The sequence below is a fragment of the Bos taurus genome, chromosome 9 (genome assembly GCF_002263795.3).
Source record: "Bos taurus isolate L1 Dominette 01449 registration number 42190680 breed Hereford chromosome 9, ARS-UCD2.0, whole genome shotgun sequence".
Taxonomy (NCBI): Eukaryota; Metazoa; Chordata; class Mammalia; order Artiodactyla; family Bovidae; genus Bos; species Bos taurus.
In genome coordinates this window covers 82,426,813-82,454,797 of record NC_037336.1, presented here as the reverse complement: position 1 = coordinate 82,454,797, position 27,985 = coordinate 82,426,813, and positions in this window count along the sequence as shown.

Here is a 27,985-nt window from a genome sequence, read left to right as displayed (position 1 = left end):
ACTTTTGAGAACTTGCCCATATAAAAATGAATTTATGTGACATTTACATTAGTTTTTTCTTGATATAAAATTCTAAATCAAAATTTTCCTTTGGTGTTTTGAAAGTCACTGTTCCCTTAGCTTCTAGCTTCAGTGCATTGTTGAAAATCTAGTGTCAATCTGATGCTCAGTCCTTTTTGGGATGCCTAGTTTCTCTCCTCCTTAGCTGTATTCAGATACTGTATGATGACAGAAGTCTTTTCTTCTTCACTGTGCTGGGCACACAATGGATCCTTTCAATGTGAAATCATATTCTGAATTACTTCCTTGACAATTACCCCCCACCAGTATCATTTTATTTATGATTTATTTTTTAAATTTCTACTAATCAAATATTGGGCCTTCTTGATTGCTTCTATAAATTCTTCTTTCCCTAATTTCCATTTTAGCCCTACTTTCTGGGAGCATTGATCAATTTTTGCATTCCATTCTTCTACAGATCTCTTTGAAATTTTTACCACCATGGTTTTACTTTCTAAAAGTCCTTTCTTATTTTCATTACTTTTTTTTTTTTACAGTATTCTCTTCTCAATTAATGGAAACAATATCTTCTGTGAGAATGATCAATTATAGGTTTTTAGATGACAGTAGTTTCTTGGGTTTTTTCCTATTTATTCTTCTAAAATTTCTTTTTGTTTATTTCAGTTTATTTCATGTTAGAAGCTTTTCTCAAGTGTCCAGTACAGTTGGTTTTTCACTCATATTTAAGAATGGGGTACTACAGATTTAACAACTGCTTTTCTGTGTGGTGAGAAGGAATGATGTGCTTTAGCAAGGATGCCACCAAAGTAGACATATCTATTGGTCTTTTTAGCTGGTAAAGAAAAGCTGGAGGTTATAAACTTGGTAGGCGGTACTCTGGGAACAGGGTGGAGAGCAGATGATGTGGCAGAGCGATTAATGTCTCTACTGAAGACTTTATTTAATCCTTTGGTTTTTTTTAGCAGTTGACTCCTGCTTTTCAATTTTCCAGGTGCTACATACTGTTATATTGAGTGTGGAGTCTGATTTTCTTCCTGGTTTTTATTTGTCTGGGTCTTGGTTTTGTTTTATTTTTTAGATAAAATACACAGCTAGTCTTGTAATCCAACTGTAAAAAGTTTAAAGTTATGCCAATTTAATGCACAGCAGTTGTAGGACGGGAATATGGTTGAATGGACAAATCCACTGATCTTGCACCTGAATGATGCTGTCACGAACCTATGATGATATGGAGTAAAACTATTAATAATAAGAAAAATATGTTTTTGGAAAATGGTACTTACTGTTTTTCACTATGATAAATGCCACAGAGGAGGAGGTGGATGATATAAATATGAAAGCTTTCTGATGGCACTAGTTTAAATGGAAGAGATATATAGTAGTCACAAGGGATCTTCCCAAGAAAGACTTACTACAATCCAGCAACTGAACTGCGGTCTTTGGCTCTATTTAATAATGTAATTATTTCCTCACTAAGGTGAAAGTGATGCCATCCAACCATCTCATCTTCTGTCATGCCCTTCTCCTCCTGCCTTTAATCTTTCTCAGCATCAGGGTCTTTTCAAATGAGTCAACTCTTCGCATGAGGTGGCCAAAGTATTAGAGTTTCAGCCTCAACATCAGTCCTTCCAATGAACACCCAGGACTGATCTCCTTTAGGATGGACTGGTTGGATCTCCTTGCAGTCCAAGGGACTCTCAAGAGTCTTCTCCAACACCACAGTTCAAAAGCATCAATTCTTCGGCACTCAGTTTTCTTTATAGTCCAACTCTCACATCCATACATGACCACTGGAAAAACCATAGCCTTGACTAGACAGACTTTTGTTGACAAAGTAATGTCTCCGCTTTTCAATATGCTGTCTAGGTTGGTCATAACTTTCCTTCCAAGGAGTAAGCCTCTTTTAATTTCATGGCTGCAATCACCATCTGCAGTGATTTTGGAGCTCAGAAAAATAAAGTCAGCCACTGTTTCCCCATCTATTTACCATGAAGTGATGGGACCAGATGCCATGATCTTAGTTTTCTGAATGTTGGACTTTAAGCCAACTTTTTCACTCTCCTCTTTCACTTTCATCAGGAGGCTCTTTAGTTCTTATTCACTTTCTGCCACAAGGGTGGTGTCATCTGCATATCTGAGGTTATTGATATTTCTCCTGGCAATCTTGATTCCAGCTTGTGCTTCCTCCAGCCCAGTGTTCCTCATGATGTACACTGCATATAAGTTAAATAAGCAGGGTGACAATATACAGCCTTGATGTACTCCTTTTCCTATTTGGAACCAGTCTGTTGTTCCATGTCCAGTTCTAACTGTTGCTTCCTGACCTGCATATAGGTTTCTCAAGAGGCAGGTCAGGTGGTCTGGTATTCCCATCTCTTGAAGAATTTTCCACAGTTTATTGTGATCCACACAGTCAAAGGTTTTGGCATAGTCAATCAAGCAGAAATAGATGTTTTTCTGGAACTCTCTTGCTTTTTCCATGATCCAGCGGATGTTGGCAATTTGATCTCTGGTTCCTCTGCCTTTTCTAAAACCAGCTTGAACATCTGGAAGTTCACGGTTCATGTATTGCTGAAGCCTGGCTTGGAGAATTTTAAGCATTATTTTACTCAATGGACATGGGTTTGGGTGAACTCCGGGAGTTGATGATGGACAGGGAGGCCTGGTGTGCTGTAGTTCATGGGGTCACAAAGAATCAGACATGACTGCATGACTGAACTGAACTGAAGGTGAAAGTATCCAGTTGAGAAGTGGGAGAAAACTAAAAATAGAGAGGTACAATGAAATATTATTTTTTCCTCTGAATACTGACTTTATGATGAATTTTTTAAATTGTGTGTTTTGTATTTTGGTTTTGTGTGTGTGTGTGTGTGTGTGTGTGTGTGTGTGTGTGTGTTGGTCATGCCACATGGCTTGTGGAAACTGAGTTCCCTGGTCAGGAATCAAACCTGGGCCCTTGGCAATTAAAGTGCTGAGTCTTAACCACTGGACCACCAGGGAATTCCCTTTAAAATGGTTATATTGCACTAATTAGATTAGATTTAGATTACACTGAGTGTACAATTCAATGAACTTTTCATGTGTGTATACCTGTGGAACCAATATCTTGTTAAGACAGAAAATATTCCCAGAATTCCAGAAACTTGTCATGTGCTCTTTTCTAGTCAAATCTTCATTCAGGGCTAATTACTGTACTGATTTCTAAATCTATAGCTTAGCTTTGCTTATTCATGGACTTCATAAGAACATAATCACAGTTTGTACTCTTGTTTCTGGCTTCTTTCATTTTTTCATTATATCTATGAGTATCTGGAATTTCTTCTTCTTCTTGTTTTTTTTTTCATTCTATTTAATGTTCCATTATATGAATATTCCACAATTTATTTCCATTCCTATTGATGGAGAATTTTCTTACTGTTTCCAGTGAGGTTATTATGAATAAAGCTGCTATAAATACTGTTGCACATGTGTTTTTGTGGGCACATGCATTCATTCTCTTGAGCATATCTATAACTGTAGCATTGCTGAGTCATGGGTTAGGTATATGTTAATTTTGGTAGATCCTGCCAAACTCTATTCCAAATATACTTGAGGTTGTTCACTCTTGTCAACAATGTAAGAGTTTCAGTTACTCCACATCTTCTCTAACAGCTGTTCAAATATATGTATTTATTCATATGTTCCAAAATTATCCTATCAATTGATTTCATTCCATCAAATTTAAATTAAAACCAATTCACTGAAATGTCCTGATTGCAATGATTAGCTTAGGATGAGTTTGCCATAATACTACCTACCATCCACTCTCTAATAGCTAGAGTTGCATACAACACTTCCTATTAATGAATGACTTTTGGGAATTTTTTAGTCTGGCACTTTCTACACCCTATGTTACTGTTAATTCCCTGAAGTGTCCTTCAACACTTTCACTTTATGTTTTTCATAGAAGAACCTTTTCAGACTGAATCACAATCATCAAATCTAAATTACTGTTTCTCAACAAGCAGCTTCTTATTTCTTGGTCACCAAGCTGATTTTTTAAATTGATTCAATTACTTGAAAGAATATGGAAGAAACTGTGATACATCTACCAAATGAGAAAATACAGATCAGGTACAAAGAGTCCTATAACACTCAATAGGCTTTATTTTAATGCCAAAGGGGAATTATTCCTATAAGAAGAATTCTGTTGAGTGAATATCTTTTCTATTATCTGGAGATTATTCCATGTTTCAATCGATTTCTTTCCATTGCTCCTCTTTCCCACTTTACATGTAAAACTGAAAACTTAAATTTAATTCCAATAAATTGATTCTTAATTTCTTATTCAGATTGAATGAGCTTATGAAGAGGAGCAGCTACTTGGTTTAACCTAAAATTTTAACACATGATTTAGAAAATTCTGTTACAGGTGAGTTGCTCTTTTTTAAAAGTATATTGTATTAACATGTTTAATATGTCCAAAAATGGTAACATAAGTCATTCTTGAACCTTTATGAATAACTATAAATAAGAAAAGGAAAATCTTGTGGCAATATCAAAGGGTCACAAGAAAGGGGCTGCTTGTGTCTTTACAAGAGGTCAGCTAACTCAAAAAATATGTAACTAGATTCAGTTTGTGATCCTAGCTTTTAAGTTTGGCAATTTGATTTTGTCAGCATACAGAGAATAAATTTATCTCTTATGTCTAATTCATTCTAAATCAAACCCACATAAGACTTGTCCAAAAACCAGAATTATAATTTATGAATTAAAAATGAGAAGTGTAATGATTTTAGTGCTTAGAACACATCAGCATGTTCATTGCATTTTCCCCCAGTAGACACAGAAGATAATCATGAAGCTGTCTCATAAGCAAGGGAGTTACAGCTAAATGTTTACATAGCATCAGACTCTGTAAATTCAATGTCTGCATTTCCACCTAGAAAATAGTGAAGGATACTTTGTCCAGGGCATCCCTTCCTCTAGTTGTGCAAATTTTAAAAATCCACTGTACTTAGTGTAAGCAGAAAAATTATTTATTAAAGAGCATTAATCAGTTTATGGAATCTTGAAAGGGCTAGAGACTTGGAGTCTATGAGCCGGGGGCAACACCAAATCACATGTGCAAGAGTACTGATGATGTCACGGCTTCAGACCACACTAAGCACAGATACTGCTGTGGGCATGGGAATCTTACCTACCGATTCCTGAGAAAACAAAGCAACTCCACTGCTTTTCACACCAGAAAATGAAACCTACTTTGAGCACCTGCTTCCTCATGTTACTTTATTCTGATGCAAGCTTTCACTAAGATGCATTTAATTGGCGAAGCCAAGGTCACATGACTGCTGCAAAGAAAACTGAGAGAGTGAATTGTGGCTTATCCCTTGGGTAGATGAGAATCAGGATGTGGGAAGGTCCCAAAGATCAGCAGGTTTTCAGAAGTTCCTGCTGCTGCTGCTGCTGCTGCTAAGTCGCTTCAGTCGTGTCCTACTCTGTGCCACCCCATAGACGGCAGCCCACCAGGCTCCCCCGTCCCTGGGATTCTCCAGTCAAGAACACTGGAGTGGGTTGTCATTTCCTTCTCCAATGCATGAAAGTGAAAAGTGAAAGTGAAGATGCTCAGTCGTGTCTGACTCTTAGCGACCCCATGCACCGCAGCCTACCAGGCTCCTCCGTCCATGGGATTGTCCAGGCGAGAGTACTGGAGTGGGGTGCCACTGCCTTCTCCATCAGTAGAAGTTAAGTTGGCCACAAAGCATGACAAGTACCTGTAGAGGACATTGCCAACGTTTGGTTAATTCTGTAACTCTTTCCCCTGATGTCCAGAAATTTGCTCTTTCCATCAGGGAAGTGGTTATGAATATGGCTATATAAAAATATAAATTTTAACGAATTTTGGATTTAAGATTGGTGCACTTTATATATATTACAGCTCAATTTTAGAATGACAAATGATAAACAAGGACAAGATATGCTTTCATATTTAAGGACTGGACGTCATTTCACCATGATCCTTCATTAATTTATTCCCTAAGTATTTAATATTTCTTTTCCCATATTTTTCTAATTATTCAAGCAAAGTAAGCCCTGGTACACCTCTGGGTGCATGACTTATTCCATGGGAGACATTATGAGAAGTGAAATCACTGGTGAGACATGATGAAATTTTTTTAATGTCTTCGTGCACATTGCTGAATTATCAGAAAAGTTGCACCACTATATCTGCCACTAGCAATACCTGGGTGTATTTTTTTCATTCCCCTCAGCAGTTTTATGAGTTCCACTTGGCCTATCTTTATAAAATTAATTAACAAAAAAGTTTTCTTGTTTTACTCTGTACTTCTTTGATAACCAGTGCTGTAAACATCTTTGAATTAATATGAAATCATTTTCTTTACTGTCAGTACATGCTACCCAGAGAGCAGAATACAGTCACACTATGTCATTCATTCTATTCTCATGAAATGGTTTATATAAATCTTAATAAGAGAAAGAAAGGGATAGTGCAATCTGTTCTTTAGGCTTCATTGTATCATAAAAATGTGCAAGTCTGTGCAATTTTATATCGCTATTAGCGGACTGATGGAACCTATTTCCAATGCCTCAGAAAACAAAACACAACAAAATAATAAATGGAAAGCTGTGTTTGATGACATCATTGTCTTTTTTGGTCTTTAAAGAAGGAAGCAGATCCCTCTAGAGGAGAAACTGTGACCACAGTCTCACATGAGATAGAAGAATAAAGCCCCAGATTTCCTTAGGCATTTAATAGAATTTCAGGAAAATGTTACCATCAACAGAGGGCTGTGAAATCGATTCAAGTGATATTTTATTTTAACTTAATATTGTATTGGGGAGAAAATCAAATAACTTTATTGAATAATCCTTCAAACTAATGTCTGTCTCAGAGTTCTTACCCTTTCATCTAATCTTCTGTAAAAAAGAAAAAAGAATTAATTGGGGGCTTGGAAAGAAAAAGAGGCACTTTTTGCTATTTGAACAAAATAAAAATTCCTGAAACCTCTGTTCTCATCTGTAAATTTTTCCTAAAACTTTACTTTCATTTGTCAAGTTCAAAAAAAGTTATACAAATTTAAATTGTTGTAGAGTTATAACATTAATCGAGACAGATTTTTTTACCTTTAAAATACTGAATCTTTTGATCTAGCTAGAAAGCCGGTCTACTCTCATATCTTCCTTAAGTTTTTGTAATTTTCTTCATATGAGACATGCACATCTCTTTTTTCATTGCTTCATAATTAGTTAATGGGATTGGGGCTGTATTGCAAATGGATTTTTCCCCCATTACTTGCTTACCAGTTATTGCTGGTATAGAGAAGTATTGACTTTTGTGCATTTCTCCTGAATCCTATGCTCTTTGAACTTCCACTAATTTAAAATTTTCAATTGATTCACTTGGATTTTCCAAGACAATTTTAGATGTATTGACACTGAAGCCAAGTTATCCCACTGCAATAAGGTGACTCTGCCTCACCCAGTTCTGAGCCTTTCATCCTCATGTTTATAACAGTCTCATTTCAAAGTCGATTGGCCCCACCCACAATGAATATACATGTGCATGTACACACACACACAAATCTTGCCCAAACAATACCTAAGAGATTTATAACAGTACCAGGAATAGCCTTTATCCCCATGGGGCCAGCTTTAGGTAAAACTTGACCCAGTAGCCCTGAACACTGTCACCAAGGGCCTAGGCTCTCTGTCTCCCAACTCTGCATAGTGTCTGTGTTAGTCCACCCTGAGACACCCATTCCATCTTCTAGGAGATCCGAGATTTCTTCCTGTGGAAGCCAAAGCCTAAAGTAAATTAAAGCAAATTAAAACTTAAAAACAAATGAATACCAATAATAAAAGACACCAGTTTTGGAACTTACTTTCATACATTATCCAAAGAAGAATGACAGAGAAGGAGTTAATTTTTTTCTTCTAGAAACTTCTCCTTCATGTCTCCCTCAGCAAACATCTCACACCTAATTCTGTCCACGGGTGTGACATGAATATCCCTGATTCAGTCACTCTACTGAGACACACTGACAGATTCAAGACAGTCAAGAACCACCCCTGGAGACAGGGATGAGGTCAAAACCACACCCATGATGACTGAGAACAGGCAGTAGTGGCCAAAGGAAAGTGAGGAACGAGGACGAATGTTGGACAGCAAAGAACAGATATTCAGCACAGATAGTAGGTGCTAGCTACAAGCTTTTTCATCTCTGTACCTTACAAATCTATACTTATCCAGTCCATGCTTGTCTTAAGGCTGCATCCCTTGCAAGAATTAAAGTCCCCAAATCAGTGCTCAACCAGCATGAATTCCTCATTACTATGATTTCAGCCTGAACAGAACCACAGTACCAGGGTGTGTTTATGATTTCCCAATTCCTGTCTCCCCTTTTCTGAGGAAGCGAAGGCAGAAAGCTTTGTGACCAGAGGGTCTTTGGATTCACTGTCCACTAAAGCCTCAGACTGAAGCACTATTCCTGGTTTGTCACAGTTCCCAAATAGTCCAGGAGGGAGAGGACGAATAACTCAATGGAAAGCCACCACCTGCCACTGGGAAGCCGATTCACACTCTCCCTGCTGTTTCTCGTGGGAATACTGTTTGTTGTAAAGAATAAATTTGCTTTTAAGCAAGACTGTGGTCTTGCTCATACTCACTTTTGATTTCTATCTTTACCCTGGAGGATACCATCAGGTTCTTCCAGATGCAGCTACTTCCTCTGTGACCCAGGCCCCAGCTCCTCTGGACTCTGCACCTTGCTCTCAGATCCGATCATCTCCCACCAGGTCGAGTAGCTGATTGTGAACAGGCCTTATCTCAGTATCCTTGCCTGATTTGTCTGCCTCCTCTACAATACTGCTGACAATGCTATAAACATTCTATGTTCTCAAAAAATATATTTAATGACTTGAGAATTTTATTCCCTTGGAAGAACTACATACTCCCTGAAGTGGAACAAAGCAAGCTGAGACTGTACACATTTCCATGGAAGACAACCCATATTAGTCATTTCTCAGTGAACTTCCTCTTAGATTTTAATATGCACACTTCATAAAACACATGTATCTTTTTTTTAACTTTTATCACTTTTTAAATTTATTGGGATATAGTTGCTTTACAATGCTGTGTTAGTTTCTGCTATACAATGAAGTGAATCAGCTATATGTATATATATATATATATGTGTATATATATCTCCCCTCCCTCTTTGACCTCCCTCCCACCCTCCCACCGTCCTACCCATCTAGGTCATCACAAAGCACCAGGCTGTGTTCCCTCTGCTACACAGCAGCTTCCCAGTAGCTAGCTATTTCACAGATGGTAGTGTATATATGCCTACAAAGCCATAGCAAACAAGACAGTACTTGCACAAAAACAGAAATACAGATCAACAGAACAGGATTAAAAAGCCCAGAGATAAAAATCGTGTACCTGTGGTCACCTAATCTATGATAAAGGAGGCAAGAATACACAATGGAGAAAGGGCAGTCTTTTCAACAAGTAGTGCTGGGAAAACTGGACAGCTACATGCAAAAGGATGAAATTAGAACAATCCCTAACACCATACACAAAAATAAACTCAAAAATGTAGACAGGACACTATGAAACTCTTAGAGGAAACTGTAGGAAGAACACTCTTTGACATAAATCACAGGAAGATCTTTTTTGACCCACCTCCTAGAGTTACAAAAATAAAACAAAAATAAACAAATGGGACCCAATCAAACTTAAAATCACATGTATCTTTAAATACATGTTTCCCCGTCAATAACGATAAAGGAAAACATTATGTCACCAAACCTCAGTGCAACATTATTAAGAACATGATGTGCAGATAAAAGTCTTAGTAAAAGTGAAGGTGAAAGTGTTAGTGGCTCAGTCATGCCTGACTCATTGTGACCCCATGGACTGTAGTCCACCAGGCTCCTCTGTTCATGGAATTCTCCAGCCAAAAATACTGAAGTGTGTAGCCATTCCCTTCTTCAGAGGGTCTTTCCAATCCAAAGATGGAATCTGGGTTGCAGGCAGGCAGATTCTTTACCATCTGAGCCACCAGGGAAGCCCTAAAATCTTAAGTTACATTCAAAATACAGCCTATCAAAATGCTGTATTTTGATAGGCCTACAAAAGGTATGGGCCTATCCCAGCTATTGCTGGTGTAAGAAAGTGGATCCTAACAGTGGACTGCAGCATGAGGGATCCTGCAGATGCAATGACAGAGATTATCCTGGAACACATTGGTGATATGACAAGACTGTAGTGAAAAACTTAAAAAAAAAAAAAAATACAAAGTTGGTTGTTTTTAGTATTTCTGCATCCAACAGCCTCAACCAGCTCCTTAAAGATTGATCAGTCTTCTGTTCAGGAGCCTTTAGAGATGCCTCAGAACTTCAAAGCTGTTCCTCTGATTCTGACAGTTGACTGAAATTGCCCTTTTTCATCCAGGCATGCCAACTCCTTACATCACCTCTTTCCATAATCTTTGACAAACAATGGCTTCAACCCTTCTCCCCAACTCCATTCTCAATATTTTTCAGCCTACAAATGACAAATAATTCATTACAAGAAATGAACTTTTTATTGTAAATTTTTATTAGCTTTTTCCCCTAACAGCTATATTTATTGCTATGTATCCATTTCTATGCTCTATCGTAAACACAATATTTATGACATGGAATAAAAACTGTACATGTTACTGCATAAAATGCATTATTAATAGTCTTACTAAGTGTTTGCTGATCAGGAAGGAATGGTTAATCTTTTTACTTTCCAACTTGTCAGCTACTTCTGCTTAGACTTTTTACTGGGTTGTAGTTATATTTGAGGAAATTGGTTGGTTGTTGTGTGTTGACATGTAATAGATTATAATTTTTCTCCTTTTAAATGGTGAGTCATACAATTTGGTTAGCATTTTCATGCAAAATATCTTATTTTCAGGAACAGATTCTTATCATTACCATTTCATTATATTATTCTGGACATAATTTTTCAGCATTTTTGAACTTTCTACTGTACTCAAGGCACTAGGCTAAGTAATACAGAGAAATCAAGGTGATCATTATGTGATTCTTTCACCCTCAAACAGCCCCAGAATAGTCGGGGAGGTAGACATCTATTCATCAAATGACAATGCATGTCTAATTGTGGGAAGCAACAAAAGTGAGGCAAAAACAAAGCTCTGTGTAAGCAAAGAGATGCATTTATTGCAATCAAAACAAAAGATAGAGATTTGACAATAAAGCTTAAAACTATCAAGTTAAAAAAAAAAAAAAAGAAGAGCTTCCAAGCATTAACAAGTGTGTTTGTGCATATTCATCACAGCACTAGGACACTAAAGAGAATGGCGAATATGCCCAAATTCTCACTTATCCCCTCAGTAGTAGGGATGAGGTACAATCTTGCCATGTTGGTGAAAAGCGAAGTCTATTAAGAAAACAAATATGGTAAGCAAGAATATAAATGAAATATCTACTTCCTAAGCAAATACGTGCTTGGATTATTTTAAAATTATACATTAGTCATATGGCCTTGGGCACTTACTGTTGGCTTCATTTTTCGCATCTGTAAAACTGGGACATGAATTAAATGATTTCTGGATGTCTCTTAAGGTAAAAATGCTATAATTATATCATTCACACACAATTCAAATTTTTATTAAGTGCCTGCCATGTATACAGTACCATATGCACTGGAAAATATTGAATGAACCTAATACACAATGCATAATGCATAGTGACGTCTTTTTGGAGAGGTCGTCAGTGTCAGGATTCATGTGCCCAAGTGCCAAAAGACAGAGTCTAAATAATACACAATTTGGGAATTGAGAGAACAAGAGGATGTTGGAACCACAGGAAGCATCCTGGGGAGGAAAAAAAGGACTTAAAATATTTCACAAAAGAAGTTAGTATCTGAGGATAAAATTAGGAGGAAGAAGAGACCCAAATCCCCTAACTAAGGTACCCCAAAGGGAGTGTACAGGAATCCTTAGAGTTCCAAATGGGTTTCTGGAAAATACTACCTTAAAAATTACTCACTAAAAGTAAATATCTAGGCTATGCTTCAGTGCAATTAGCAAGGACTGGTTTTCAAGTCCTTTATAATATGTAACTTATATTTTGTTTTCTGTGAGTACTGTTCTTAGTTTTATGGGATCATCAATTCAACCTTTGAAAGTAAATCCACAGTCTAAGGAATAGCAATAATGATGAAAACCTTATAATACCTTATACCTTATTCCTAGTGTGTATTATTAATGATGGTAAGGTCTGTTCAATGATTCATACACCTCCCTCCTTGAATGTTCAAGGCTGCTATTAGCTTATTGTTACAGGCATTGTCACTGGGCATACTATTCCATGAGGTGTAATGGTCTTCTGATTATTACATTGTAGCATATGAATAAAGCACTCCATCACTTCATACACAGTCTTGAATGAGACTATATTACTATTTGAGATTTATCAGGAAATGAGGATGAAATTTTAATATCAGAGATGCTTCAGTTAAACACATGGACTTGTTCCCAACACAGTAATCATAGATATTCATTGACACAACAAGTTGGGAAAACTGAAAAAAAGTGAAGTGACTTAGCACGCATGTACTCAGCTCTGTATTTTTTTAACTCACTGCCTTTATGACCTTTCTCTGTCAACCTTCCTAATGAACTGTGTAGACTTCTGACTATTTATTTCCTGTCAGTCTGTCTTTTCTTCTAACTTCATAAATCAGTATCATTATAAATACCTCTGGAGATTGTAAAATTAGGTGGATTTTTTATTAGTTTATAAGGAGTCTGAGAGCACTCAGCTGTTCATGTAAACATATTACCAAGTACTGCATAGATTCAGTGAAGTTGAACAAATTCTACCTTGAGGGAATATGAACCATGAGAAAGGTCTGGCTAATGGCTGGATCACACTAAATATCATGACAGTTTCCCTTTGAGTTCTAAATTTAAATCAAGACTTGTTCCTGATTTTTAATCTCCAAACCATGAATCCTCTTTTGAGAGGCTAAATGGAAATGGAAATCCAAGATTTCAGAGGGAGCAACAGTTATAGTCCTATTCTAGAGCCTTTGCAACAAAGACATTTAAAACCTCAATACATCAAGCCCTTGAATATCATCCTTTGCCATCACATCTAAGGAGGCTGTGTCTCATAATTTCTAATATGACAGGAAGCACCAAAATCCCTTTTCTTGGATCAAGAGACAAGCTTAAGGATTAGGAAGAAATTTGGAAACTAGGTGCTGTTTATCTGGACTCTAGAAGCATTGTCAATTAATGTATAGCTTCAATGAGATGCAAGGTGGAGGGACATCTGAAAAACAAGGAAACTGTGTGCTTTTGTACATTGAAAAGGCAAGGTTTTTCACTTCATGAAAGGTATGACTAAAATTTGTTAAAAGGAGGAATTACACATTTCTTATGAAAACTACACTTGGATGATTTTTGAGAAAAAAAAATTAATTCTCATGGTCACCACATTGTTTATGGTAAAAACATAAGGAGAAAATCAAATCACAGCTCTGTTACTGGGTAAAGATAGAACAAGAGCTGAAGCAACTTTCATTCCCTCAACCCCACCTTCCCCAGGACCAGTGGGCCCCCTTCAGCCACAAGGAGACTTTAAGAGCAGAGGAAGCTCCACTGACATCCAGCCAAGATACCTGGGGATGAGACTGGAAAGACACATGGTACTGAGGAAGGTCTTTGAACCCTTGGGTGTGTCCAGAGGGAGAATGTGGAGATAAAAAGGGTTAAAGACAGCTGCATGAGAGGAGTTAGACCATTGTAGGGATTGCCAAGGAGAAGGCTCAGCCACACGAATTAATTTCAAGGGAAGATTTACCAAGGGAGCCCCTGTTGTATATGTTGTGCTGTGCTTAGCTGCTCAGTTGTGTTTGACTCTTTGTGAGCCCCTTGCACTGTAGTCTGCCAGGCTCCTCTGTCCATGGGATTCTCCAGGCAAGAATACTGGAGTGGGTTGCTGTGCCCTCCTCCAGGGGATCTTCTGAACCCAGGGATCGAACCCAGGTCTCCTGCATTGCAGGCAGATTCTTTACTGTCTGGGCCACCAGGGAAACCATGTCCTTGTGTTATACCAGGGCTTAATTCCATGTGATTTTATCTTGAGGAAAACAGGCAAGGAGGTAGCACCAGGAAGGCACTGGTCAACTCCAGGAAGTGTACAAACCTGCATTCATACCCAGCCTGGGGGACTTTCCTATGAGGTCCCAGAGGCTTCACCATTCCCCTGCACAGATGATCACTAGGAACCATGCTTAAATCTCATAAGTCTTCCACGAGAACATAGATTCAGTCTGTCTGGCAGTGCTTAAGCACATCTTAAATCATGTCTTGCGATGTTTTAGAATAAATTCACACAAGGTAGGGGTTTGGACTGGATTATTTGTTTGTTTGCGTAACTGTTCTATAACTTCATTGGCAATTGTTCTAAAACTTCACCTGGGTGAAGTAAAATCAGGGTCCTCTTGATTTTATTTTGTACAGACACAGAAGAAGTGGGAGGAGGAGGAGGAGGAATCAAATAAAGAGGAGAAGGGAGGGGAAAACACAGCACAACCACATCAGAGTACTTTATTTAGCCTTAAAAATCCCAGTGCTCAAAAGTCTATAAAAATTAGGTTGCTTTCTTTCTCTAGGCAATATGGTACTCTGCCACTTATCTCACTGGGCTTGAAAACTCGGAGCACCATGAGACAGCCAAAAGTGTTCCACTGAGCCTTTATTTCCTAACAAATGTAGAAACAATATCCAGAAATAACTTTCACTGCCTCCTTCTGCCTGAAGATTGGATTTTCTAATTATCTAAACCATCTTGAACACACTTAGAGAGATTTTCCAACGAACTTCTTGACATCAGGGACAGTGACACCATCAGCAGTTTCTTTTCAGAAACCTTTCCTAAAAATAGAAAGTCCTTTCTGTACTGGTTTTGATGGCTGGAAGAAGATCACCATAGTGGTTCTTTCTTCTCCTCTATGCCACCCTTGACTAAGGTCCTGGATATTGACAAGTCATTTTAAAAAGAGTTGCCACATCTAGGTGCTGATAGGCTTCCACAAAATGGGAAATGATAAGGTCTGGAACTGTCTATTATGCAAAAGTGAAAAGAAGTGAAAGTGAAGTTGTTCAGTCATGTCCAACTCTTTGCGACCCAGTGGACTATAGCCTACCAGACTCCTCCATCCATGGATTTCTCCAGGCAAGAATACTGGAGTGGGTTGTGAATTCCTGCTCCAGGGGATCTTCCTGAACCAAGGATAGAACCCAGGTCTCCTGCATTGCAGGCAGATGCTTTGCACTTTGAGCACCACTTCACAGTGTCCATCATGCAAAGATGGGCACAATAAAGGACAGAAGTGATATGGACATAATAGAAGCAGAAGATAGTAAGAAAAGGTGGCAAGAAGAACTACACAAAAAAGATCTCAATGACCCAGGTAACCACAATGTTGTGCTCACTCACCTAGAGCCAGACATCCTGGAATGCGAAGTCAAGTGGACCTTAGGAAGCATCACTACAAAAGCTAGTAGAGGTGATGAAATTCCAGTTGAGCTATTTCAAGTCCTAAAAGATGATGCTGTGAAAGTGCTGCACTCAATATGCCAGCAAATTTGGAAAACTCAGCAGTAGCCACAGGACTGGAAAAGATCAGTTTTTATTCCAATCCTAAAGAAAGGCAATGCCAAAGAATATTCAAACTACCACACAACAGCACTCAGCTAACACACTAACAAAGTAATGCTCAAAATTCTCCAAGTACATGAACCAAGAACTTCCAGGTGTTCAAGCTAGATTTAGAAAAGGCAGAGGAACCAGAGATCAAATTGCTAACATCTGCTGAATCATCAAAAAAGCGAGAGAGTTGGAGAAAAACATCTGTTTTATTGACTATGCCGAAGCCTTTGACTGTGTGGATCACAACAAACTGTGGAAAATTCTTAAAGAAATGGGAATACCAGACCACCTGACCTGCCTCCTGAGAAATCTGTATGCAGGTCAAGAAGCAACAGTTAGAACTGGACATGAAACAATGGACTGGTTCCAAACTGGGAAAGGAGTACGTCATTTAACTTATACGCAGAGTATATCACGCGAAAAATGCCAGGCTGGATGAAGCTCAAGCTGGAATCAAGATTGCTGGGAGAAATACCAACAACCTCAGATATGCAGATGACACAACCCTTATAGCAGAAAGTGATGAGGAACTGAAGAGCCTCTTGATGAAAGTGAAAGAGGAGGGTGAAAAAAGATGGCTTAAAATTTCACATCCAAAAAACTAAGATCATGGCATCCAGTCCCATCACTTCATGGCAAATAGATGAGAAACAATGGAAAAAGTGAGAGACTTTATTTTCTTGGGCTTCAAAATCACTGCAGATGATGACTGTAGCTATGAAATTAAAAGATGCCTGCTCCTTGGAAAAAAAGCTATGACCAACCTAGAGAGCATATTAAAAAGCAGAGGCATTACTTTGCCAACAAAGGTCCGTCTAGTCAAAGCTATGGTTTTTCCAGTAGACATGTGTGGATGTGAGAGCTGAACCATAAAGAAAAGTGAAAGGGAAGTCGCTCAGTCATGTCTGACTCTTTGTGACCCCATGGACTGTAGCCTACCAGGCTTCTTCATCCATGGGATCTTCCAGGCAAGGGTACTGGAGTGGGGTGCCATTGCCTTCTCCAGGGTATTTTCCTGACCCAGGTATAGAACCTGGGTCTCCTGCACTGCAGGAAGATGCTTTACCCTCTGAGCCACCAGGGAAGCCCTAAAGAAAGCTGAATGTCAAAGAATTGATGCTTTTGAACTGTGGTGTTGGAGAAGACTCTTGAGAGTCCCTTGAACTGCAAGGAGTTCAAACCTGTCAATCCTATGGGAAATCAGTCCTGAACATTCATTGGAAGGATGGATGCTGAAGCTGAAACTCTAATGCAAAGAACTGACTCACTGGAAAAGACCCTGATGCTGGAAAAGATTGAAGGTAGTAGGAGAGGGGACAACAGAGGACAAGATGGTTGGATGACATCACCGACTCGATGGACGTGAGTTTGAGCAAGCTCCGGGAGTTGGTGATGGACAGGGAAGCCTGGTGTGCTTCAGTCCAGGGGGTCACAGAGTCGGACACAACTGAGCAACTGAATTGAACTGAACTGGAACTGTCCACACCATGGCAGCCTGATACCATACATTTGGAAGTAACATGCTTCCTGAAGTAAGTGGCTCTGCTACCCAGTTCTCTGTGGTCATTATTGTCTAACACTTTTACATCAATTAATTCAATGCAGGTTTTCATACTAAAGTCTCCAATCGGTTTTTCTATACTACCTCCGTTTAGGGTCATGATGCTTGACTTTGTTATGAATATGTTTAAATGATCCATCTCTCTGTATAGGAAAAAAATTGAACAGATACACAAATATACAATATTTTGGAGGGTTTATGGACCCCCTGAAGCCCATGAACTGATTCCCTAGGTACCCACGGACATTTAGTTACTAAATCCTATGCAACCACATTGCTTCTGGAAATACTTTTAACATTTAAGTTGTCTACAGTTGTACTTTGGAAAATTAGCAGCTCCAACTCATTTAAAAAGGCTCAGTCACTTTGGTCCAAATGTGTCTTTAAGGTGAGGAGATGACATTCTCTTAAAGAATGGAAGAAAATTGCCCTAAATGCCAGTAACTAGACTTTAAGCATTACAATAGTACCACATAAAACTGAATGATAGAACTGTACAAGGACAGGACACATGTCAAAGATACTCAAGAATACATTTAGATAAAGCCTCTTGCCCGCATTTGGACTGAGAGTTTCTATACACTTGCCATCATTGGAATACTCAAGAATTACAAATATTTGTCATATTTTATAAACTACCAATCTGTCTTATTATACAGTCAATGTAGATCAGATCTTAATGGAATTTTATTACTTTAATACTAAATCTTACTTTATAATAAAAACATGCAGCTCAACCCCAATGGCGGAGTTTTAACTATAATCTTGCATTACGTTGACATGAAGCAATGAAGCCAATAGCATAATATCTTAAGACAGCAAAGAGCAAAAACATCCATAGTCAGTAGGAAAAGAAAGGACAGTGAACCCAGAAAGAGGAAAACATCGGAGGCAGAGAAATATGGAACTTTAATCCTTTAGACATAAACTTTAATCCTAGAAAAATACAGAAAGTGAGACATGAAGGAAGATTTTAATACATAGATTTACATAATATAAAAGAAACATTTTAAAGACAGCATGTACTTATTCCAAAGCTAGGAAGGTATAGTATATATATATACATAAGGACAACACCAGCTTAATCCCCTAAAACAAACCTCGAAATCATCATAAAGCACTTAGAATTTTCTCAGAGAATCAATTTAACTTGCAATTTAAGGTAAAGTTTAGAACTGAAAAAAAGCTGACAACCAAAATTCTTTCTGCCTGTTGGTATCAGATTTCATATCTTTCTAATGAAGAAGACCATCTGGCTTGCTTTCTTTATGTATGCTGTCTTTTCAGATGTGGCATTATTTGCTTCTGCTTAATTTTGTAATATTCTCTTTTCTTCCTTTACAGCTTTCTTCTCAAGCATGCCTTAGAGAACAACAGTCTCTAGAATACTGCTGAATTGCATGACTTCTGAGATTCTTGGGGAAACATTTCATTCTTTATGCTATGAGAAAACTCTTTGAGGAAAGTTATTAGTATAGTACATTAAAAATAATAAATATTTATTAGCCCAACTGAGTAGGAAGTTGGTCTAGATTTTTTTCCCCTTCCAATTTTATTGAGTTATAGTTGACATACAGAATTGTGTGAGTTTAAGATACAGCATAATGATGTGACTTACATACATTATGAAGTGATTACCACACAAGTTTAGTGAATACCCATCATCTCATGTAGATACAACATTAAAGAAACAGAAAAAAATTTTTTCCACTTGATGAAAACTCTTAGGATTTACTCTTTCATGTATAATGTTGAGCAGTGACTATAGATATTTTCTAATGCTAATTTTGTTTTTAAATTATGTAAAGTGTTTACAATTTTCAAAGTCAAGTCTCTGAAGGTTGGTTTGTTTTTCACTTTTTGCAGGTCCATTTTATTTATTTTTCATAAATTTATTTATTTTTAATGGAGGATAATTTCTCCACAATATTGCATTGGTCTCTTTCAGATATAGATAGTGAACGAGACAGAACGAGAAAAACAAATATCATATACTAATGCATATATGTGGAATCTAGAAAGATGGTGCTGATGACCCTATCTGCGGGACAGCAACAGAGACCCAGACATGGAGAACAAACTTGTGGACACAGTGGGGACGGGAGAGGGTGGGATGAATAGAGAGAGTAACGTGGAAATATACATCACCATATGTAAAAGAGAGAGCCAGTGGAAATTTGCCGTATGATGCAGGGAGCTCGGATCAGGTGCTCTTTGATAACCTAGGGGGCGAGATGGAGCTGGCGGAGGGAAGTTCAAGGGCAGCGGGGGACATATGTATACCTGTGGCTGATTCTTGTTAATGTATGGTCTAGATTTTTATATGAGAATATTTTATATAAGGATCTATGACTTTCTCACATGTAGGTTAGAAAAGATTGTTCATGGGCTCAGAAGGCTTGCAATCTAGTCTTCAGACAGAACAAAAAGATACGAAATTTCAGGCAGTGGATGATCAGTGTCAAATAAGTGGGACATACAAGTGTTCGGAGAAAGCAGGGGCTCAGGCAGGGTTGGGGTAATCATGAAAAGTTTCAAGGACCAGGTAGTAACTAATTGCTCTTCACATGGATACCTGAGTATAAGATACATTGGATGAAATATTATGATTATGATTATGATGACAGAGACTTTGAACCTCATGTCTTACTCATTTTCCTGGTCAAACCAGCTTACAGTCTTTGTGGCAAGTTCTACATGTCTACCCAGAGAACCAAACTCTAATAAAATTCCAGGGATTGAAAAATCAAAATTATATTAAAATCAGTCTTACACTTGCTCACTCACTTGATATAATAAACACAAGAAAGGAGAAAAAAAGGCTGTGGGAAAAACATAAAGTAGTAAATGGTGTATATTTAATTGCACTCCGTTAGCCATTTTTCTCTTCTCAGGTGAAGCCAAGTGGCTCCCAGAAGAGATTATCATGTCTTCGTTTTTTGGTTTTATTTTTTTAAAGCTTAGTAAATTTGGTGATTCATTAACATGCTCTCTTACTGTTGGAGTACTAGTGTTTTGAAACTCAATGAAAAATGGTTTCACCACTTATTTTATGGTACCAGATGCCAGCATTTCATGCCAATCTCTCTCACACAGCGTTGGAGCATCTAATGGATGTGTAATAACTAGAAATGACTCTGGATAGAGGAATTTAGGAAAAACAAAAAATGCGTATGAATACTTGAAGAAGATGATAGAAGAAACATACACATCTTCTGGGCTCTGCTACTCTCTTTTGAACTTTAAATTCTGTTTGATGATTTTTGCTTTTGGACCAGATTGAATAGAGCTGGTCTAATGAGTAGAAAAAAAAAAAAAATGGATTCACTCATCTCAGTAAAGTCATAAAGTCAGAAAGATATACACAGACTCCTTGTGCTGGGTGTATACTCTAGATAGTTTCTAATAGGAAAGTATTTAGAAAATAAATTTGGTTTAAAAACTATATAGTTATACAATTAAAACATTTTTCCTAGAAAGGTCTTTTACTATTATCAAGTAAAATTTACTAGATTTCCAGGGCACAGATGGATAAACTAGGGGATAATAGCATAAAGTAAGACTCTAACTCACATTTCAAACTCTGCATCTCCTTTCCCCCTTCTCATTTCGTACCATCTGGCCCACAGGGAGTAACCCTGGCAATGTGAACCTCAGCTGACACCATAAAGCACAGACTACCTGCTGTTGAGGCATTGAGGCTCCAGGGTCCTGAAATCTACAGGCACAGAATTTATCATCTCCATTCCTAAGATCTGAGGCAAACAGTAGCTCTTCTTACCCAGCCACATCAACCTGGGAAAAGCAAATCAAACCACCTTGGCATCTAACATCCAAAGTCAGTGGGATTCATTCACAGGAGACTATTTTCAGTAGGCTAGGATTTAGGGCATCCCCCACAGCAGGGATGGGGAGGTGGGCATTTCCAACAAGTTCCCAGATGCTGCTGCTGCTGTTGCTCAGGAGACCTCACTTTGAAAACCACTGGTCCATCAATCAACTCCCTTCTTTCATTATCTCTACCCACATGGCCATTTCCAGGCATGCTGAAATCATACAGAATGCCAGACCTCCTTTCTGTGGGGGCAGACTCTTACATAGCGGCACAGCATCTAAATAACTTTCCATATCTGTTTTGAAAACAGTACAGTATCAGTCCACAAATGGCGTTATGGCATGCATCTATGTCCTCATTGGAGTAGATGGAACAGAAATTGGCTGATTTCAACAATCTGTTTTGTTGTGAAGTGCCTCTTCCATGGCAGATACACTCTCATGGGTATTAATATGCAATAGAAATATCTTTACACTTTGTATTCATACCATATGCCCATCAATGTGCCTCTCCCCAACATCTCCATGTCCCCAGTCTTCTCTTTCCCAATCTTCCCATCTTTCTTCTTCTAGACTAGTCAACCGAACCATTCACTATTGCCCAAGTGTTTAGTTTTGTTTTGTTTTGTTTTAATGTGGACCATTTTTTTAAGTCTTTCTTGAATTTGTTACAATATTGTTTCAGTTTTATATTTTGTCTTTCTGATCATGAGGCATGTGGGATTTTGGCTCCCTGACCGGAGAAGGCAATGGCACCCCACTCCAGTACTCTTGCCTGGCAAATCCCATGGACGGAGGAGCCTGGTGGGCTGCAGTCCATGGGGTCGCGAAGAGTCAGACACAACTGAGCGACTTCACTTTCACTTTTCACTTTCATGCATTGGAGAAGGAAATGGCAACCCACTCCAGTGTCCTTGCCTGGAGAATCCCAGGGACTGCGGAGCCTGGTGGGCTGCCGTCTATGGGGTCACACAGAGTTGGACACGACTGAAGTGACTTAGCAGCAGCAGCAGCAGACCAGAGATGGAAACTGTGTCCCTTGCATTGGAAGGCGAAGTCTCTTGCCAGGGAAGTCTATGTGTTTTATGTTTCATCCTTGAGGCAAAGTAAAAGACCAGATGCACTGCCTGGATACTACCCATTGGGAGGGCTTTTGGTTATCATCTTTTTTCAAGAATATGCCTGAATGGTACTATAGTGCAACCCCCGATCATTTTCAGCTGCTCCTCTTATTAACAATGCTTAGTCTTTTTCCTCTTCCATCAGTTGGTATAAAGGATGACTAATGTTACCAAAGATGTAGACTGAAAAAGAGCCACTAAGACAACAGTGGTGAAGAAAATGGGTATCTGTTCTACCTGCTAGCTCTGACTGTTTGTGCCCCTACCTCTGTTTATGATCCCAGATGAGCATCTTCCACCCTGTGAATGGTTAATTGATACACCTGATCTTACCATGCAGTAACTCTGATAAAATCCACCTCATAATGGACTGCAGCTGCCAAGTCGCTTCAGTCATGTCCAACTCTGTGCAAAACCATAGACGGCAGCCCACCAGGCTCCCCTGTCCCTGAGATTCTCCAGGCAAGAACACTGGAGTGGGTTGCCATTTCCTTCTCCAATGCATGAAAGTGAAAAGTGAAAGTGAAGTTGCTCAGTTGTGTCCGACCCTCAGCGATCCCATGGACTGCAGCCATGGACTTGCAGTCCATGGGATTTTCCAGGCAAGGGTACCAGAGTGGGGTGCTATCGCCTTCTCCATCTCATAGTGGACAGTTCTGCCCAAATGAGCACTTGGTGTCCCATGGCCGGGTGTCTGTCTCTTCTAGGGCCAGTAATATGACAAGAGCTATTATTTAGAAGATGTACCGTTCTCTGCTTATAATGGCATAGCCTTTCTCCAATACCTTGTGAACATGTGCTGTCACTTTTCCCAGAAGAACTTGGCATAAATTCTACATGCTGCATTTTTCCACCACAAATATCTATTACCCCACTATATGGCCTGACAGATCACACAGCTCAGTGGCAAGGCATTCACACTGCACACTGGACTTGATACAAGGCTCTTGCTTGCTGTGGGCCTAACTCCAAACTGGCAGTCTTTTGTGTCACTCAATACAGGTCAGAGTGTTATTCTCAAGTGTGGGATATGCTGCATCTAAAACTTAAAAAGTCTACCAAGCATTGGATATTCCTCTTTATGGGACAAGTCGCAAAATTAATAACCTATCCTTTACTTTGAGGAGATGTACTGATGTGGAGGACGTGAAGAGTCCCTGAATGTTTAGCCCCATTTCTCTAGGACACATTTGTCCTCACAAAGTTCTCCAACATACTACCCATTTCTTGCTTATCCTTGCTGTTTTACATGATGTTATCAATATAGCAAACCAGTGTCATGTTCTATAGGATGTTCATCTGATCCATGTTATGACAGCTAAAGAGAGAGTTGACATAATACTGGAAAAAATGGTAAATACTACCGTCCAAAGTGAATAAAACTTTCTGTTGGATAGAAAAGAAAGCTAAGGAAAAATTCCTAAGGAAGACTGATGGCTAATGGACATCTTCTGTCAGCCCTTCTATCAGCTGGGAATAGTAGTTCTGGAGAAGGATTCTGAGCAGGCCATAAAACATGCGCACTACACAAAAATTAATATTCTAAGAATTATGAGTATTATTAAAACCAATTTTCATAAAATAATGTGACTATAGGACACTTTACTATTCATGAAGTATCTTGAAAAATTACATTTTTCTTTACAACAACTCTGTGAGAATATTGGGTTGGGTACTATTATCTTTAATTTATAGATGTTTAAAACCCTGAGGCTCAGAGAACTTAAACTAATTCCTTATGAAAAACTATCACTTGATGTTTGATTTTTTCACAAATATCAAACATTTGATATTCATATAATTATCAAATGATAAAAAGCCCACAGAACCTGACTTCAAGTTAAGAGCATTTCCCACTCTCCTACTGAGGATTTTTGCATGACAAATAAGATGAAAGATGCAATAATAAGAGTATAACATCACTCTTTCCCTCTCGAATATGAGTGAATTTTTTTTAAACTTTTCATTACAGCTCTGTTCTTTTACACTAAGAAATAATTATAAGGACTGACACTCCAGAAGCAGGTCAATCAGTGCATTAAGAATAGGATTATTTTTAAATTAAGAGTGCTTGACAGTTCTTGCGAGCTGGAGGGAGGCGGCTGTTCAGACTCTGAAATAAAATAAATATCTTCTCAGAGAGCTAAAAAAACATCAATGCTTAAAGGATTAGAAAAGAATTAAGCAAATTCATCTTTGAAAGAAAGACTAGTACCTAGACCCACGAATTTCAGCTCCAATCAGAATGAAAATCTAAAGAACAATAGCAAGCCATATGAAAGGACTTAGTTAACCACAGAAGGAGAGTGGCAATATTGACATTACCAAATCAGCCCTGTCCCTATTAGAGTGTGTCCAGCCAAGAACTGACCACCAAGGCCCAGTGGGAAGCAGATTCAAAAGACGAAAATGGATGTGAGCTTCCCTGGTGGCTCAGTGGTAAAGAATCTGTCTGCCAATGCAGGAGACAAGGGTTCGATCCCTGATCCAGGAAGATCCCACATGTCACAGAGCAACTAAGCTCGTGCACCACAACTAACGACACTGCTCTATTGAGCTACAACTATTGAGACCACGTGCCACAATTACTGAAGCCTCTGTGCCCTAGAGCATGTGCCCTGCAACAAGAGAAGCCCCTACAAAGAGAAGCCCGTGCACATAACTAGAGAGTAGCCCTCGCTCACCACTACTAGGGAAAAGTCTGCCTGCAGCAGCGAAGACTGAGCACAACCAAAAGTAAATAAATTAATTAAATTCTAAAAAACAACAACAAAAAAAGAAGATGGATGTACTAGGCCATCTTTGGTTGAAATCACCAAACATCTTTGTGAAAATAAACCCTATGCTGATGCTGGCAATGATCTCTATCAATCAGTTAATTAATCAATTTCACCAAATTCATTAATTAGCACCAGTAGTTTTCTGATGGAATCTTTAGGATTTTCTATGTATAATATCATGTCCGCTGCAAACAATGACAGTTTTACTTCTTCTTTTCTAATTTGTATTCCTTTTATTTCTTTTCTTCTCTGATGAAGCATGGATGGACCTAGAGTCTATTGCACAGTGAGGTAAGTTAGAAAGAAAAACAAGTATCATATATTAATGCATATACATGGACTCTAGAAAAATAGTACAGATAAACCTATTTGCAGGGCAGAAACAGAGACACAGATGTAGAGAATGGACATATGGACACAGAGCAGGAAGGGGATGATGGAACGAATTGAAAGAGTAGCACTGACATATATCCACTACCAGGCTTCCCTGGTGGCCTTGCTGGTAAAGAATCCTCCTGCAATGCAGGAGACCTGTGTTCAATCCCTAGGTTGGGAAGATCCCCTAGAGGAAGGTGTGGCAACGCACTCCAGTATTCTTGCCTGGAGAATCCCCATGGATAGAAGAGTCTGGTGGGCTACAGTCCATGGGATCGCAAAGAGTCAGACAGGACTGAGCGACTTCACTTTTCACTTTCATGCATTGGAGAAGGAAATGGCAACCCACTCCAGTGTTCTTGCCTGGAGAATCCCAGGGACAGAGGAGCCTGGTAGGAGGCCATCTATGGGGTTGCACAGAGTCAGACATGACTGAAGCAACTTAGCAGCAGCAGCAGCAGCAGCATACACCACCATGTGTAAAATAGCTGGTCGGAAGCTGCTGTATAGCACAGGGAGCTCAGCTCGGTGCTCTGTGATGACCTAGATGGGTAGAATGGGAGGAGGGAGGCTCAAGAGCGAGAGGATATATGTATACATGTGTGTGATTCACATGGTTATACAGCAGAAACTAACACAATGTGGTAAAGCAATTATATTCCCATAAAAATAAATTAACTTAAAAAATTAAAAGCAAAAACAAGTGCTAGTAGTAAAATTCCACTACTAAAATTCTACTGTCCAGGCTCCTTATGCCCATTCTCCACCAAAAAAGAAAAGATTGTCAAGTCACAATGCCTTTCTTGCATGGCAGCCAAAACATTTCATGGAAACTCCCCAGCCACTGGAATTTTGAGACTCCTAATTTTTCACTCAGTTTGTTCTTGGCACCTAAAGAGGGGGAGCAATAAGTATCACAAGACCCATATGGCAGGAGAAGGCCATTTGCTCTGCACAGACTAATGGATAGGCTGACTCCAGAAAGCTTCAATTTCCAGGAGGAATGACAAGCCAGAATCTGTGCTATTCTCTTCTGAGGCAGCCAGGGTTTCTTTAGCAGTGCTCAACCATCACAACAACCTTATAGTAGGAAGATCACTATAAGGGACTGGACCCAGGAAGAACGCCTCTCCCTCAGAAGGCTCTCCTTTCATTGCAACCCTGCCAATGACGCGCCTCACTAGAATCATAACTGTGAAACATTCTAACTGTACAGCTCCTCCTCCAGCTCAGCCTCCAGTCACGGTCATGCTCCATAATCAGCCAGACTCTGGCAAGGAGTACCCTACATGAGCTCGACATAATCTGTTTCAGTGTCTTGTGGAGATAGACATCCTGGGGCCTATAACACCCTTAGTGCTTTGTAGGTGTAAGTTGAGAAGAATCAGGGGCTGTGCTCCAGAGGCAGTGGCTCCATCTAATGATGACCGAGTGCCATCTACATTCCTTGGTCTCCTCAGCTATAGCTGAACATCAGTTTTCCAAAGAATCCTCAGGCTACTTCAACATTCTTCACCAAAAGTGAGTGAAGTGATACAGTAAAATAAGTCTATCAAGGAAAAAAAGGAAATGTCTATTACTCCCTTCTTTCTGCCTCTTCTTTACCTTTTAGTATATAATTTGATTGCTTTGCATATAGTAATAGAAGATAATTACATAGCTAATACTCTCTCTCCCCACAAGAGTGTGAGTTTCTTGAGGAGCTGTAAAACTAAACAACTCCAACCAAATGAAAAAAAAAAAGCAAAGGTTATATCTATTCAGTTTAGTTCAGTTCAGTCGCTCAGTCGTGTCCGACTCTCTGCGACCCCATGAATCGCAGCACGCCAGGCCTCCCTGTCCATCACCAACTCCCGGAGTTTACTCAAACTCATGTCCATCAAGTTGGTGATGCCATCTAGCCATCTCATCCTCTGTCGTCCCCTTTTCCTCCTGCCCCCAATCCCTCCCAGCATCAGAGTCTTTTCCAATGAGTCAACTCTTCGCATGAGGTGGCCAAAGTCCTGGAGTTTCAGCTTTAGCATCATTCCTTCCAAAGAACACCCAGGGCTGATCCCCTTCAGAATGGACTGGTTGGACCTCCTTGCAGTCCAAGGGACTCTCAAGAGTCTTCTCCAACATCACAGTTCAAAAGCATCAATACTTCAGTGCTCAGCTTTCTTCACAGTCCAACTCTCACATCCATATATGACTACTGGAAAAACCATAGCCTTGACTAGCCAGACCTTTGTTGGCAAAGTAATGTCTCTGCTTTGAATATGCTATCTAGGTTGGTCATAACTTTTCTTCCAAGGAGTAAGCGTCTTTTAATTTCATGGCTGCAATCACCATCTACAGTGATGTTGGAGCCCCAAAAATAAAGTCTGACACTGTTTCCCCTGTTTCCCCATCTATTTCCCATGAAGTGATGGCACCAGATGTCATGATCTTTGTTTTCTGAATGTTGAGCTTTAAGCCAACTTTTTCACTCTCCTCTTTCACTTTCATCAAGAGGCTTTTTAGTTCCTCTTCACTTTCTGCCATAAGGGTGGTGTCATCTGCATATCTGAGCAGAACTCACTGTATCATGGGAG